This window comes from Solanum dulcamara, chromosome 8 (assembly GCF_947179165.1).
Source record: "Solanum dulcamara chromosome 8, daSolDulc1.2, whole genome shotgun sequence".
Taxonomy (NCBI): Eukaryota; Viridiplantae; Streptophyta; class Magnoliopsida; order Solanales; family Solanaceae; genus Solanum; species Solanum dulcamara.
In genome coordinates this window covers 51,555,375-51,569,715 of record NC_077244.1, presented here as the reverse complement: position 1 = coordinate 51,569,715, position 14,341 = coordinate 51,555,375, and the positions used below count along the sequence as shown (strand labels likewise).

Here is a 14,341-nt window from a genome sequence, read left to right as displayed (position 1 = left end):
TCATTTTCAATGGTTATAAATAGTCACCGGTGTTATGCAATTTTACATACTGAATTCTCCTATCTCTGCAAACACTTTATAAAAATAAGAAAAATGGGAAATAATAGGAAAACAGCGGATGAAAGTCGAAAACAAACAAACAAGGGATTTAACAAAACCCTTGTTTGTTAATTGGAAAGAAGCAAAAGAAACAAACAAACAAAATAGCACACATCGGCGGCAAACCAAAAAGAAATACTCATTCAGCCATCGACCTCGATTTGGAACCCTGCTTCTTCTTGCTCTTTTATTCTACATAGCGATTCCTGCTAAAGGATTTATATTTTTCAATGTTTTTTTTTCAAATCTGTGTTTCATGAGAGTAGTAGTAGTTGAAAGCTAGGGAAAAGAACTTGGAATTGTTTAAGTATTTTAACGTTAACGATAACAATAACATAGTGGTGTAATCCCACAAATGGCCTCCGAAAAGAATAGTGGGTACACATACTTTATTACTAGTTGTAAAGGTAGAGAGATTGTTTAAGAGATAGGCTCGACTTTTCAGTATATAAGTGATGTCAAACACATGGCTAGGAAAAAGTCATATACACAGAGGACCAATGGATCATTATTTTAGTCAAAATATACCTGTAACTATTGGTTCTGCATGTACAAAAAAAAAAGAACTTGCCAAACACTTGGTTCATTTTTTATTTTTGTGTTAATTATCACGTTTAATGTTTTTTATTTTTTGAATTATTAGTTTTTTGAATGATTGAATTTCTATTTTCTAGGAAGTTACTGCCGAGATGGATGCTGCAGATTCACCAATATCTCCTGAAGATCATAGTGACACCAATGTCGATCGTTCTGCTCTTTTGAACTTAGCAAATGACAAACACTCTGAGAAAGCCAAGAGTGATTATCGAACTCTCTTAAATGGTTTAATTGATGTAGCAAGGTTCCTCTTGAAACAAGGATTGCCAAGTATGAGAGAACACACAAGCATAAAAACTCACTCTGGTTATCTCTTTTACCTTCATCAATCTCATATTTCGTGGAGTATTTCATAATGGCCGCCTTCTTGGACTTGCTCCAGTTCTTGTAGCACCTCTTCACTGAGATGATGAGCCCAAAGTGTTTGAATGAAAGCAGGTTTCATCCTTGCTTTCATCAGGAGCAGGTACGTGAGTCTGGATCGGTCGATATGATGAATGGAAAATCCTTCGTTCTACAGATCTCTTCAACAGTTAATTTTCCACCTATATTTAGCGTGGGGCAAGGATAAAAATGAGAAATTAAAGAAGCACATTAATTTATCGTTTTTCACATGTTCTTCATCATATGTATTTTTTTATTTCTCACGTAGGTGTTAAAAATCCTTAAAGTTGTATCCCGATCCTTCAATGAAAAAAATGATATATTATAAAATTATTGCTCACACCAGAATTTGAATTGATGATCAAGAAGAGAAAAAGGAAAAGCAAAAACCTTACAAGTACCTTATATCTCTAAAGAATAGGGAGAGTGGCTTTTTAACATTCTCTGACTCTCTGAACATGGAATGTCATTCTCTGCCATACGAGTACACTGCAAGAAATGTCCAATATGAAAATATAATAAGGATACCAACTATAAAAATCTGTAAGATTTGAATGCTTCTTCTAAGAGTGAATACGTAAAACAATAAAACATCACAAGGGGATAGACATGGACAGGGGTCTATATGCATTACATATGACGAATTGAGCAAACTTGAAAAATACATATGGCTATGCAAACAATCATGTCGTTCTGTGATGACTGAAAACACAAAAAGTCAAAGCAAGAGTCTTGGGCATCAAACACATTGAATTCAATTATATTACCAAAATTTTAGTGTTAGCTTAATAAAATCTCAAATGCATATGGTTATACCTCAAGCATGAAAACATTTATTGCTACCTATGTTATATAATCAAGATACTTTAAGGTTTTGAAATATGTGAAATCTGTCCAAAAAAAATTGTGATCCCCAGTGAAAGATGTTAATCTAGACCCCACTTGTGAGATTTCACTGGGTATGTTGTTGTTGTTTGTTTGTTAGTGAAAGATGTTAATGCCATGCCAACATGTAAGTAATTGCTTTTGAAAAAAGAATCTCGTCACCTGCACATTGTTGTACAATAGAAGTCTTTATGTCCTAATTTAGGAGTCTAAACAACTTACAGAATTACCTTGATAGATGGAGAAAATATTAGATCAGTCAAGATTCTATGACTTTCCCTGCATCTATAAAAGAATCTAGAGTCTATGATTATCACTAAAATTACCAAATCTGTCTGAACTTCAGAACATGAGAGTAAAGGAAGAGAGAAATGTGCAGTTAGATTCTGGGATACAATGTCACTCTTATCATGGTCCCAAGACTTTCATCCATGAAGAAACAATTAGAAAAAAACATTACAGAAAAGTTTAAAAAATAATATCAATTAAACATGTCAAGATCTGAGAACTATCTTATAAAAGGGCTACTGGCTACTGCTGTGTCGAATCCTTTTTGCCATCTTTTGGTGATATCTTAACCACTAAAACACCACTATGGCTTTTATTTTCGTTGTTTAGGAGGTTAATAGATTTTTCGATTAAGACAAAAGGTGTGCCTTATTTACTCACATTGTTGAACACTCATGTAATGAGCATTAGAGCCCTTATTGAAGATAGAATAAATGAGAGTACCATCTTTTTAAAGTGTCTTCTTGCTAAAAAAAATTATTTGCTCATGAAATCAAGGTCTTTCACATGTAAACATTTTCTTTTGACTTTACTTATTGCTACAAAAAGTATCACCTGCCATTTACGTATGGTAAAAACTATTTGATAAATTCTTAAAATCTCCATATTTGATTGTAGCAGCGTATCTGAAGTGCCATAATCCAACAATGTCAAGCTTGACAGCGTGTCTTGAAGTACACTACTGTCAAAACAGTACCATCCCGAGTTCTCTACTTTGCTTAATAATATGAAGTCAATAATCAAGGGCAGGTCATCACGCAAAAATCAGTACAAGCCAATCTTAAGTTCAACAGTACAAGCCACTCTTAGTACAACATATTTTTTGCAATTATTTGAACCTAAACTACTAAAATCATGCATGAGTAGATCATGGCATTCATGAAAAATAGAGATATAACATATACATACGCCAACCGAACTCACTATATAAAATTAGGGGTCAATAGAAGAACGAACCGAGAGAAGATCCACCAGAAAAAAAAGTTAACAGAAAATGGAGAAACTCCACAAGAAACCCAAAAGTGAAGACCAAAAGGAGCAAAAAAGAAAACGAACAGAGAATGATCCAATTACCAGTAATCGAAGTGAGAATATCAACTAGGAGGATGAACATCGAAGAAGAAAGCTATATCAGGGCAATTCCGAGATAGAAGCTAAGAAGAAGCAGAAGCAAGAGAGAGAAAAGAGAATTATCATATACCATTGAATGAATCAACAAGTGTCTTACATCTCTATTTATACATGGAAGCTAGAGCTACAAATTACCAACAACTAACAGAATAACTACCCTAACCAACAGTGAACAGTAATAACTGTTTTTGTGACTAATGAACAGGAATAACTACTTTTTAATATTCCTTCACTGTTTCCAGCTTCATTCTGATTCATCCATCATTATCTAATCATCTAAGCATTGAATCAAAGATTTTTAACACTAAGGAGCTAAGGCGTGAGAGATTACAGCAGCAACATCATAACAACAGAAATCAAAATTTACATCGTCTAAAATTGGACACAATCTTTAATTTTTATCATGTTATTCTAGTGTATGCTTATGAAATGTATCGGGGTTGTGAAAAAAATTCTTTTGTTTAACCTCTAACTGTCTATTTCGTGTGTGAATCAATATTATTCCATTCCAAATTCTGTCTGATACCTCCCAAGGAAAATCTCAAATTTTCAAAAGAGTATGAAAAACTACCATTGAACCAAAAATTGATGAACTCTCAAAGAAATCAAGTGGTGAAGGCCAGAAATCAAATGCCCCTACTCCCAAGAAGTTGTTGGTCGGGATCGTGGAACTATCCCTCGAGAAGTAAGAAGCTGATCCTTGTTCGGCCATAAGGATAATAGTTCTTCTAAGGTCAGGGGGCAGCCGGACCAGGGGTTACCTGCGACTGGTAGTGGCACAACCAGAAGAGGAGTAGAGTAGAAAAGGGATATATGAAAATCGTTCTCTTCCTCTGTGCATCTCTGTGATGGGTAAATCTCCATAAAAAGGGGACAACTTTCGTGTAGTTTGTGATTGGATGTCACTGTCAAGATTTTCTCTACAATAAATCTTTCTCTTAATAGATCTCTTCTTGTTCCTCAATCTTCGGAGAGGCCCCCTGCGAATCCGAAAATCTGAGGAGCATGCCACAACACAAGGATGGTCCCCTATGCATTTCATTTTTTCCTTAAGGGAAAAAAAAAATACCCCCATCATAATGAACCCCCCCCCCCTCCTTGTGATCGGGATGAGGTAGATGCCGCCCATAGGCCAGAAATCAGTGCAAAAAGAACGGAAAAGGGGAGAAAAACTTACCAGACTTGACGAACTATGTTGAGCAGACTCTCCAAAATAGTTGTTGCACCCATGTCGGATCTTCTAAAAATGCAATACTTGATACAGCAACTTAAAATACCTGTTCATCCTCCTCCCTGCCATAATAATAACAATAGTAAAGTAATAGTACAAGTATTTAAGCAGTATCACTAAATAAAAAAGTCAGATCCAAAAATAAAATGGTGACAGTAAAACGATACCTTCGAGAAGGTCCAATTAAAATCACACAAGGACTCAGTCTGCTCAAATAAATAGATATATACTCCATTAGTTTCTACAAATATTCTTGGAGTCATCGAGCAGAAGAATGGTACAAATACCTCCAATCGAAATAGATGCCTGAAAGTAAGCTAGCTCAAATCTCAGGCATATTTTATTTTTTGTTCTTTCGTTTCTGTTGATTTATTAATTATATCCATTAGGCTGGTCCTAATGCATTCATTATTTTTAAATGTAAAGCAGAATCTCATATCAATTAATTCATGAAAAAGTGGAAGTAATAGCATAATACTGTGTTACAGAATTTGACACCAAAAACTCAAAAGTTAACATGCATCTGCAGTATCAAATAAGATTAATTTGCTTTCGTCAATTCAACTGAATTTCTAATTAACTGATTTAAAGTGATACATACATTCTCAAGTTCCAATACCGAGTACACTTAAACGTGTACCATTTGAAGAAACCCACTTAAAACAAAGCTTCACAATCTTGAATTATAATGAAATCAAACACCCACCCGGGCCACCTCAAATGAAAAGAGAGTGAGCAAAAAGGGATCAACCCGAGTCTTCACAAAGACGGAGAGAGAAAATTGAAGGATGATCACAATCATTTTCAAACCCATGAATCAACACATAAAAGTTAGTCTGACCAAAGTAAAATGGAGAGTTTAGGTTTTTTCCTTAAAATTCCAAACTGAGAATTAAATTCTCAGAAAAAACTTGCATCAACCAATTGAAAAAACAAAGACGAAACAAAAGTGGTAAACTGATAATTGAAGGAACAGACCTGGGCTAAAAAAATGATCCTTCCTGAATACTTTCTCGCCCTCTCTGAGTGAAGATTACTGGGACATGGAAGAAAGAGAATGGAGAAATGCAAAGACCTAGAAAAGAGTAGGAGAAACAGAATTAGTCAAGTACAGGTGATTTGCTGGAAAAAAGAAATAGAATACACGTGTTGATAGGGAAAGAACATAAATGAAAGTCCAAGTACAGAAGCCCAAGTTTATAGTACGCTTTACATAGCTTACTGTACAATCAATTTTCGTAGTGTTCATCCAACTCTTGTTGGCTTATATATGATAGAAAAGAAAAGAAATATAACCTCATATTTTCTCGCCCAATCCAAACAGCAATCATTGACAGAAGATGCAGGGGGGAGTTATAACCAACTAAGAGTATCAAAATGTCATTGAAAAGACAGAATTCGATACAAACAGAAAAAGAATTCTTACAAAGTCAAATTTTGCTGTATTTGGTGATAAATAGGAGCACTAGAAAAAGTTGAGCAACTTCCCATTTCACAACAAGTGTATCAACCAGATCCCATAAAGGCAGCAATACATTGCCTTGCTCGGAATCTGTCAATCAACTGCTTTCTTTACAAGAGAGTCCCAGATCAAAACAACATGACCAAGGTATATAAGTCAAGTTGGAGTTTGTCCCCAGTTTTAAAAGGGAACAAACAGGATCCGCGTAAAGATAGTCCAATTGGAAGGAGAATGACAAAAGCGGAGGATGGAGCCAAAGTACCAACAGAAGATCCAACAGGGTAACGCGCAACAAGCATATGAACAAGAGAAGATGCCGAGGGACTATAGCTTATTCCCAGTGGATGGTCAAACTTGCAACAAGGTCCAAATTTGCACACTCCATTTTGTGAGTAGTGAGAGCAAATTACTGCACTTTCAGTCTAAGCACAGATATTATTAAAGCACAAAATTCACTGAGTTAAAATATTAATATGTTGATGATTGGATAGAAGATGCACCTTGCCAAAAGATCAATGGACAACTAAGAATCTCTTCACACAATTAGAACAAGAACGCAACATCAACTTGGTAATGCAGACCGGTCTGTCTTCTATTCATGTTCATTGTGTTCCTTCTGTCTCCTTGTATTGCTATTTCCATTCGTTTGTGTTTTCAATCCTTTTCCTTGTCTCCTTTGAAAAAAATTTGACCGTTAAATTATCTTTTTGATTTGACTCATTGAGTTCGTTTCGCAAAATGAAAAAGAATGCTCGCACTATATAAAAACAGGCAGAGCAAATTTGGCATGACCTGTAAATTTCACCATCCACAGCCACTTGGTGCGCAAGTTCCAGCACCAGCGGCTGAACCTTTTCCTTTGCCAACGGCTGTTCCCCCACCAGCCACTTATCCAGCACCACAATCTCTTTTTGTTGATTCTGCTGAACAATATGGAATGATTGCTGGCAACTGGCCAGTTGCAAGGCCTACTTTACTTCCAGGTTCCTATCTTCCTGGCACATATGGTCTTCTGCTTTTTCCCTCGGAATGGTTCTCGTGCTGGATTGGACTCCTTATCTGGTATGTATATTACAAGTGTTTGTTGCAACTGTTGATATAAATCTTTTTTGAAATGCACTGTTTATCTGCTAAGTATTAAATTATTTGGTGCAGGGTTATGCTATTCCAGTGCCCTCCCAACCTACTCAGTCTTGAGCTAGAGCAGGTCCAGTTTATGGTCATACACAACTATTTGCTTCAGTACCTGCCTACACAGGACCACATGTCTCTTACAACTTCTCTCGGTGCTTCAAGCAGCATCCAGAATGAGTTTGCATTTCTAGAAAGAACTGGACAGCCTGAATGTCAGTATTACATGAAGTATTGGGATTGCAAATTCGGATCTTCAGGTAAATACCATCATCCACCTGAGCGGAGTGGAACAAACAAAGCTCTTATCCTCGGTACTATGGGTTTTCCTCCTGGCCTATAACCAACTTGCCATCTAATCCTTAGATTGAAATTCTTCGCTGCAAAATTTAATGATTTATCATTTGGCCTTGCTTGTAAGTCTATATTACAACAGGTTATCTACCAACATTCCCTTAGTATTTCTCAGTGCAAATTTGCAATTTCCTATTTTGTAAGGCATTGTTATGGGAACATAAATGTTAAAATAAGAATGTTGAGATGGATGTGCACATATACAAGATTAGACAATATTGTAATTATCACTTCATATAAAAGGTGCAAAAAATACACAGAGAATAAGACAATAGGTGAGATAATTTGGTTAGATCCTATACAGACCTACAAATGGATGTACAGATCAGAATGATCACCTCCGATGGAAGGTGCTAGCCACACACATAGAGGATAAAATAAAATGTCGCTCAATATGATTTGATTACATCCTATGTATGCCTACAAACGCATCCGTCTATAGTGTGAAATCATGATGATAGAAAGTGCTACAAGTGTAGACGAGCTAGACCTTTTTTTATAAGGTAATGTAAAAAAAAAAAAGAGGACGATCTAGACCTAGAATCTCGAGGATGGAAGTTTGTCTCAAAAAACCTACAATCTTTCAAATCTATACACATCGCAAAAACGTAGAACACAATGATTGACGCCTGTTATTAAGGATGTGTATATTAATGGAAAACGTAGAGAACCGCTAGTTATTAAGGAACCTAAATGATTGAATATTGGAATGAGATAGGTCCAAGTGAAGTGAAATGGCCAGTGAAGATTCACATTACCTGAATTTAACTAGTTTGTGATCAACACGTGGTTTTTTTTTGTCGTTTTAAAGCTACAATTCCTCATAAGTAAAGTCATGATAGATTTAAGCTTTCACTAAATTTAGAATTGCCCTTAGTTTGGATGGGAGACCACAACATTATTTAAAAAATTACAATGAAACAAATTAACATTACTTTGGAATCATGAACCAAGAAAGGTGCTATATTACTTCTATATAAGAGAGAAGATCCAACTTTTGTAGTCTTCACATGAAATTTTCTTGTCCATTTTACCCCCTACTTGAAGCTCTAATGACCTGGCAAGTTCTCACCCAGTTTGGAAATTTTAATAACTATATGGGCTTCTTAAATGCTATAAGGAGCTAAGCTGCTTGGACTTGGGTGAGGGTGTCCGACATGGGTGCGAATCTAGAGGTCGAATTCTTAATGATCTAACTTTTAAGATTTGGGAATACGAATCTAGGTGTGGATACATGTACAGGGATTCAGCTAAAAACAATTCAAGTATCTATAAATAGAGTTATAAAACCTAAATTTGAGATATTATGTGGAAAACTTGAGGAGCAGGTGTTGATCAAGAGGATAATCCTGAAAAGAGATAAAATGAAGAGGAGTGATGTGGAAATTTCTATATACAAGGTATTCCATTTTCTTCAATTTCACCTTAGCTTTTGTTTTGATTACAGAATTCATTGAATCTATCCGGAATTTCTCCATTGATTTTGGTTAAAGTACCCAAAATCAGTTGACCAGATTGGGTACGAATCCCACACCCACACCCATGTCGTGTCGTGTCGACACAGGTGCAATACTGAAAGTGAAGGGTCTGAGAAACTAAGGCAAGGAGTGATGATGTCATGGAAGAGATGATAGTGACACCATAAAAGATCTATTTTTCAACCAAATTAAAATTGTACCAAAAGTTTGGTGTCCTTTTATATGGAAATGGTTATTAAACTTATTTCAAATTATCTTTTTTCCTAAGAAATTTACTATAGACAAGTCAAAAAGTTATGGTGACAGTCCCTTTCTACCTTAGTACATGTTTAATTATTAAATTATTTTTTTAATATATACCTAAAATGTTTTTAAAAATTAAAATACAAACTACAAATTAACTCTCCAAATAGTATAATACTAAATAATGGCAAACGAGAGTAACTTTTCACATTTTTGGATATTGAAATGCTTTTAGAAAGATGGAATCAACGTTCTATATAATTTAGGACAAAATGGTCAAGTTAAACATGAAATATTAAAGCTCCATACACGTTTAAGAAATTACAGTATAGATTTCTTTAAAAAAAAAATTAAGAAAAATGAAAAGATACATCATATCTTAACATGCACTTTTAAAGAGAAGAAAAGATTAAAGTAAGAAAAACAAATTACTTTATTAACCTTCCAATTCCTTTTGTATGGTGTAATTTGAATGAACATCTATAGAAGTATTTGTTGTATCAAGACTTTTAATCATTCAATTTTAAATGCATCTTTATTTATAAATTAACTTCATTGACGTCATCATAAAAAAATTGCCAATATAAATCTTAATGAAGTTTGGGCCCGAGCTTAGAGTTAGAGATGCCGCAAGCAAAGATCATATAGCCTAAACACAAGCCCAATGCCACTAGCATATATACACAATAAATATGCCAGGAGAGACCGACAAAGAGAACTCCTTCATCAACTGCCAGAACTTGTACGCAATAAATATTTCAATAACAAGAAGGAAAGGAAGGAAGAAAATGAATCCCAACTGCCTACATGGGAGTAGAAAGGATGAGCACATCTTAGTTATCTTTCATTGTCAATATTTTTACAAAACAGGAAATTGCAAATTTGCACTGATAAAGCCTAGGGGAATGTTAGGGGAATGTTAGTGGATGACCTGTTATAATATAAACTTACAAGCAAGACCAAATGATAAAGCATTAAATTTTTCAGTGAAGAATTTCAATCTAAGGATTAGATGGCAAGTTGCTTACAGGCCAGGAGGAAGACCCATAGCACTAAGGATAAGAGTTGTGTTTGTCCCACTCCGCTCAGGTGGACGATGGTATTTACATGAAGATTCGAATTTGCAATCCTCATACTGAATTCAGGTAATAATGACATTCAGGTTGCCCAGGTCTTTCTGGAAATGCAAATTCATTCTGGATGCTGCTTGAAGCACTAAGAGAAGCAGTAAGAGACATATGTGGTCCTGTGTAGGCAGGTTTTGAAGCAAATAGTTGTGTACGACCATAAGCTGGACCTGCTCCAGTTGCAGACTAAGTAGTTTGGGAGGGCACTGGACTAGCAGAACCCTACACTAGATAATTTAATACTCGGCAGATAAACAATGCATTTCAGGAAATATCTATATCAACAGCTGCAACAAATACTTATAATATACATACCGGATGAGGAGTCCAATCCGGCACAGGAACTATTCCAGGGAAAAAAGTATAGGACCATATATGCCAGGAAGATAGGAACCTGAAAGCAGAGTAAGCCTTACAACTGGCCAGTTGCCAGCAACCATTCCATGTAGTTCAACTGAATCAATAGAAAGAGATTGTAGTGCTGGATAAGTGGTTGGTAGGGTAATAGCCATTGGCAAAGGAAAAGGTCCAACAACTGATGCTGGAACTTGCGCACCAAATGGCTGTGGATGATAAAATTTACGGGTCATGCCAAATTTACATTGCGCTGTTTTCATATAGTGCGAACATTCTTTTTCATTCAGTAAAACGAATTCAATGAGCCAAATCAAAAAGATAATTTAATGGTCAAACTTTTCAAAGGAGATAAGGAAAAAAATTGAAAACACAAACGAATGGAGATAGCAATCAGACAGAAGGAACATAATGAACATGAAAAGAAAATAGACCAGTCGCAGCAGGTAACCATAAATGTTATGTATCACCAGGCTTGGAGATTCCCCTCCCTGTCTTGGATGGTGGTATTTGCAGGAAGCACCAAATTTACACATCCCCGTCCTCATATAGTACTGTAAATCATAACCAGGAACAACTAGCATTATAACAGTGAACATTACATTCTTATACATGAAAGTTTTGCAAGAGTTCCAAATGCAAGACAAATAGCCATCTAACATTGCTGACCGATAGTTCTAGTATTCAACAATCACTTAGGTTATATTAGCAGCAAATCATTTGTTAAGAAACCTCTGAATGTTAATCATAGTTTGGAATAAATAGGTTCAGTTGCTAGATCACACAATACAAGTTATGAAATGGAATATCATAGCAGACCGAAATGATTTTCATTTTTTTCTTTGATTAGTGATCCTAAACTACAACAAAAGAAATTTCTTCAACAGGTAACATACAACGCAAATTCAAAATTTAGCTAAATTTAGCAAAATCATGACAATTAACAGATCAGAAAAAATATAGTAGGCTTCAACTGCATAGTTATCTAAACCACACATTCAGGTAGCAATAGCATTCACATTCTAAAATTAAATCACAACGTAGAAGGAAAATTTTCTAAAGAACAACATCATCAGCGTGAAACAGAAAAAAATAGTAACAACAACAATTCCATTGTAATCCCACAAGTCGGGTCTAGAAGGGTAGTGTGTACGCAGATAAGCTTAGTGTAAATACTAGAAGACGCGACAGAAGACTTTACGCTTTCCAAAATGGACTGTACACAAATGAACTCTGTATATCAAACATTTGATATGTGTCGGAACACTATACATAATAGAGAGACAAAGACACTGGAACCTTCCACAAAGAATTGAACAGACAGAATTAAAAAAGTGAGCCAAGTGAACAGATGAACGAAGGTAAGGTAAAAAGTCTCAGAAGCTCGAAACTAGCACCCCAATGGTAAAATGTAGAAATTAAATCCGATTATCTAAACCAAAGCACTTACGAGTAGCCCAATTCAATAGTATATTCCAAAAGACCCAAAAAATAATAATAATATGAACTTAGTAACACATATATTGAATGCAGAACAGAATGCCAAAAATCAACTTATAACATTCTAGCAGTGGCTTTAAAAAAGACACAAAATTAAAACAGAGAAAGAGGTCCTTCTTCTTGGGCAGACAGCAAACAGACGTCTCGTGAGAGGGCTGAGTCAGCCAATGTGCATTTTTGAGTATCAAGAAATTTTGGACATATTTATGACAAATAACTGCAATTTCGTATATCATAAAATGAAGAGCTAATGGAAGAGAGAAATGTCATACAGTAATCAATCATAGCTTATACCAAAAAAAAAATTTATACAACTACTGTGCCTCAGTTCAAGTTGGGGTCAGCTATGAATCCATACTGACCATGTTTCTCTATTTAAATTCATCTCATGCACCAACATTATACAACCATGATCAATCATAATTGGAAGAAAATGATACAAGTATAATCAATGAAATTGGAAAATGGACAGTTGAAAAATAATTCACTGCTAAATAACTTCAAGGGTAAAGCATTTACTAGATACAGCAAAATGACGAATATTGTGACAAAGCATATCTAGCAAATTAGATTCCTCCATAGAGCATTTGAAAGATACGATGAGAAATCTCATCATGATCAACATCATAAATAGCATACTAGATACTAAAACATAATTCTTTTAATAAGCCACTTATATGCTAGGACAACATAAGATGTCATTCAGCATATTAGATTTATGATAAGATGGAAAAGCAATTATATTGGATCATTAACAAAAAGGACAGCTCAATTAATACAGGGTCAGCAAAAAAATAAAAGTTATTGTACAAAGCAGAGCTAAATCAAGAAACACATCTTCTCTCTCGAATTTGATCATTAAACTAACACCAAATCCCAAACTGATTTCTATCACATTTAATGGAACTACCTGGCAAACATATTGACCGGCTCTCTCAGGTATACTCCTCTAGTAGCTTTTCTTGCTCCCATAGCCTGTTATCAGTTTACATACATGAAATTTCAAATCTTTTGTGCTGACTTCACTAAAGATCAGAAGTGCAAAAATGTACGAAAAAAGAAAGATCTTTCTTCTTTCAGACTACAATTTTAAAGGATTAACAATAGACATCACTAATGTCTAAAAAGACTAAAAATCAGGAATGAAGATAGAAAAAAAAAAACCGAGTTCTTAGTAGATCAACCTGAATTGGACAGTAACAAAGCAAATCAAGTGATCGGACATAATAAACACAAATACATCGAAATGAACCCTAGAATTACACGATTTTTATGTGGCTTATAACAAAAATTACCTAATCCCCATTGCGAGGATGATTGAACAGACAGCGAGGGCCATAGCCACAGACTCCGTTCCTCAAGTAATAAATACAATCAGGCTCGTTGAGCCGTTCAGGGTACGATCCTGAGCCACTGCCGACCGACAACTGCGACCTAGGCTCTGCATTACACCCAATGAGAAAAAAAAAGGAGAGAGAGAGAGTCAGATACAGTCCACATTACATGAACTAGTGTCCTGAAATTCAAATTCGGATGAAATTTTTTTAAAAAAATGCAGGTAAGAGTGTACTCTCCTTCCAGCCCAGTTTCTTCGTCGGGAAGTCTGCTCTGTCACCGGAGCATCGTCCATTGGCTGGTTTCCACTATACATCTCCATTTTCCCCAAAATCAACAAAAAGAAAAACTATACCACCCAGACGTTACAATCTACAAAGAGAGTGAGAGTGAGAGAGAAAGAGAAGTAGAGAATGGTATTTGAACAAATGACAAAATATACAGCATACACCCATACGTTACAATCTACACTCTCTCTGTTTCTCTCTCATTCAGTAGGCAGTTAGTCAGTACAGTGTGCGCATTTGGTTTTAATGGCTTTGGCTTCTTTCACCAAATACTCTTTTTTCGTGATTTGTGTTCATATGATTTTGTCTGTTGTAAGCTCTCGTTTTGATCGCCAACAGGGCGTTCGGTTTTGGGGTGGGGGATTGAACTTTAAAGAATGGTATTTTTATTTTCTCTGTTATTTTTCTTAAAATATTTTATTCCTTAGAGTTAAAGATTTTAACTTAGGATTATT

General features: G+C 35.4%; 1 pseudogene; it reads right to left on the bottom strand.

Moving 5' to 3' along the window:
• Positions 1-515: 515 nt before the first annotated feature.
• LOC129899944 (zinc finger CCCH domain-containing protein 6-like) lies at positions 516-13,921 on the bottom strand (annotated as a pseudogene).
• Positions 13,922-14,341: the final 420 nt, after the last annotated feature.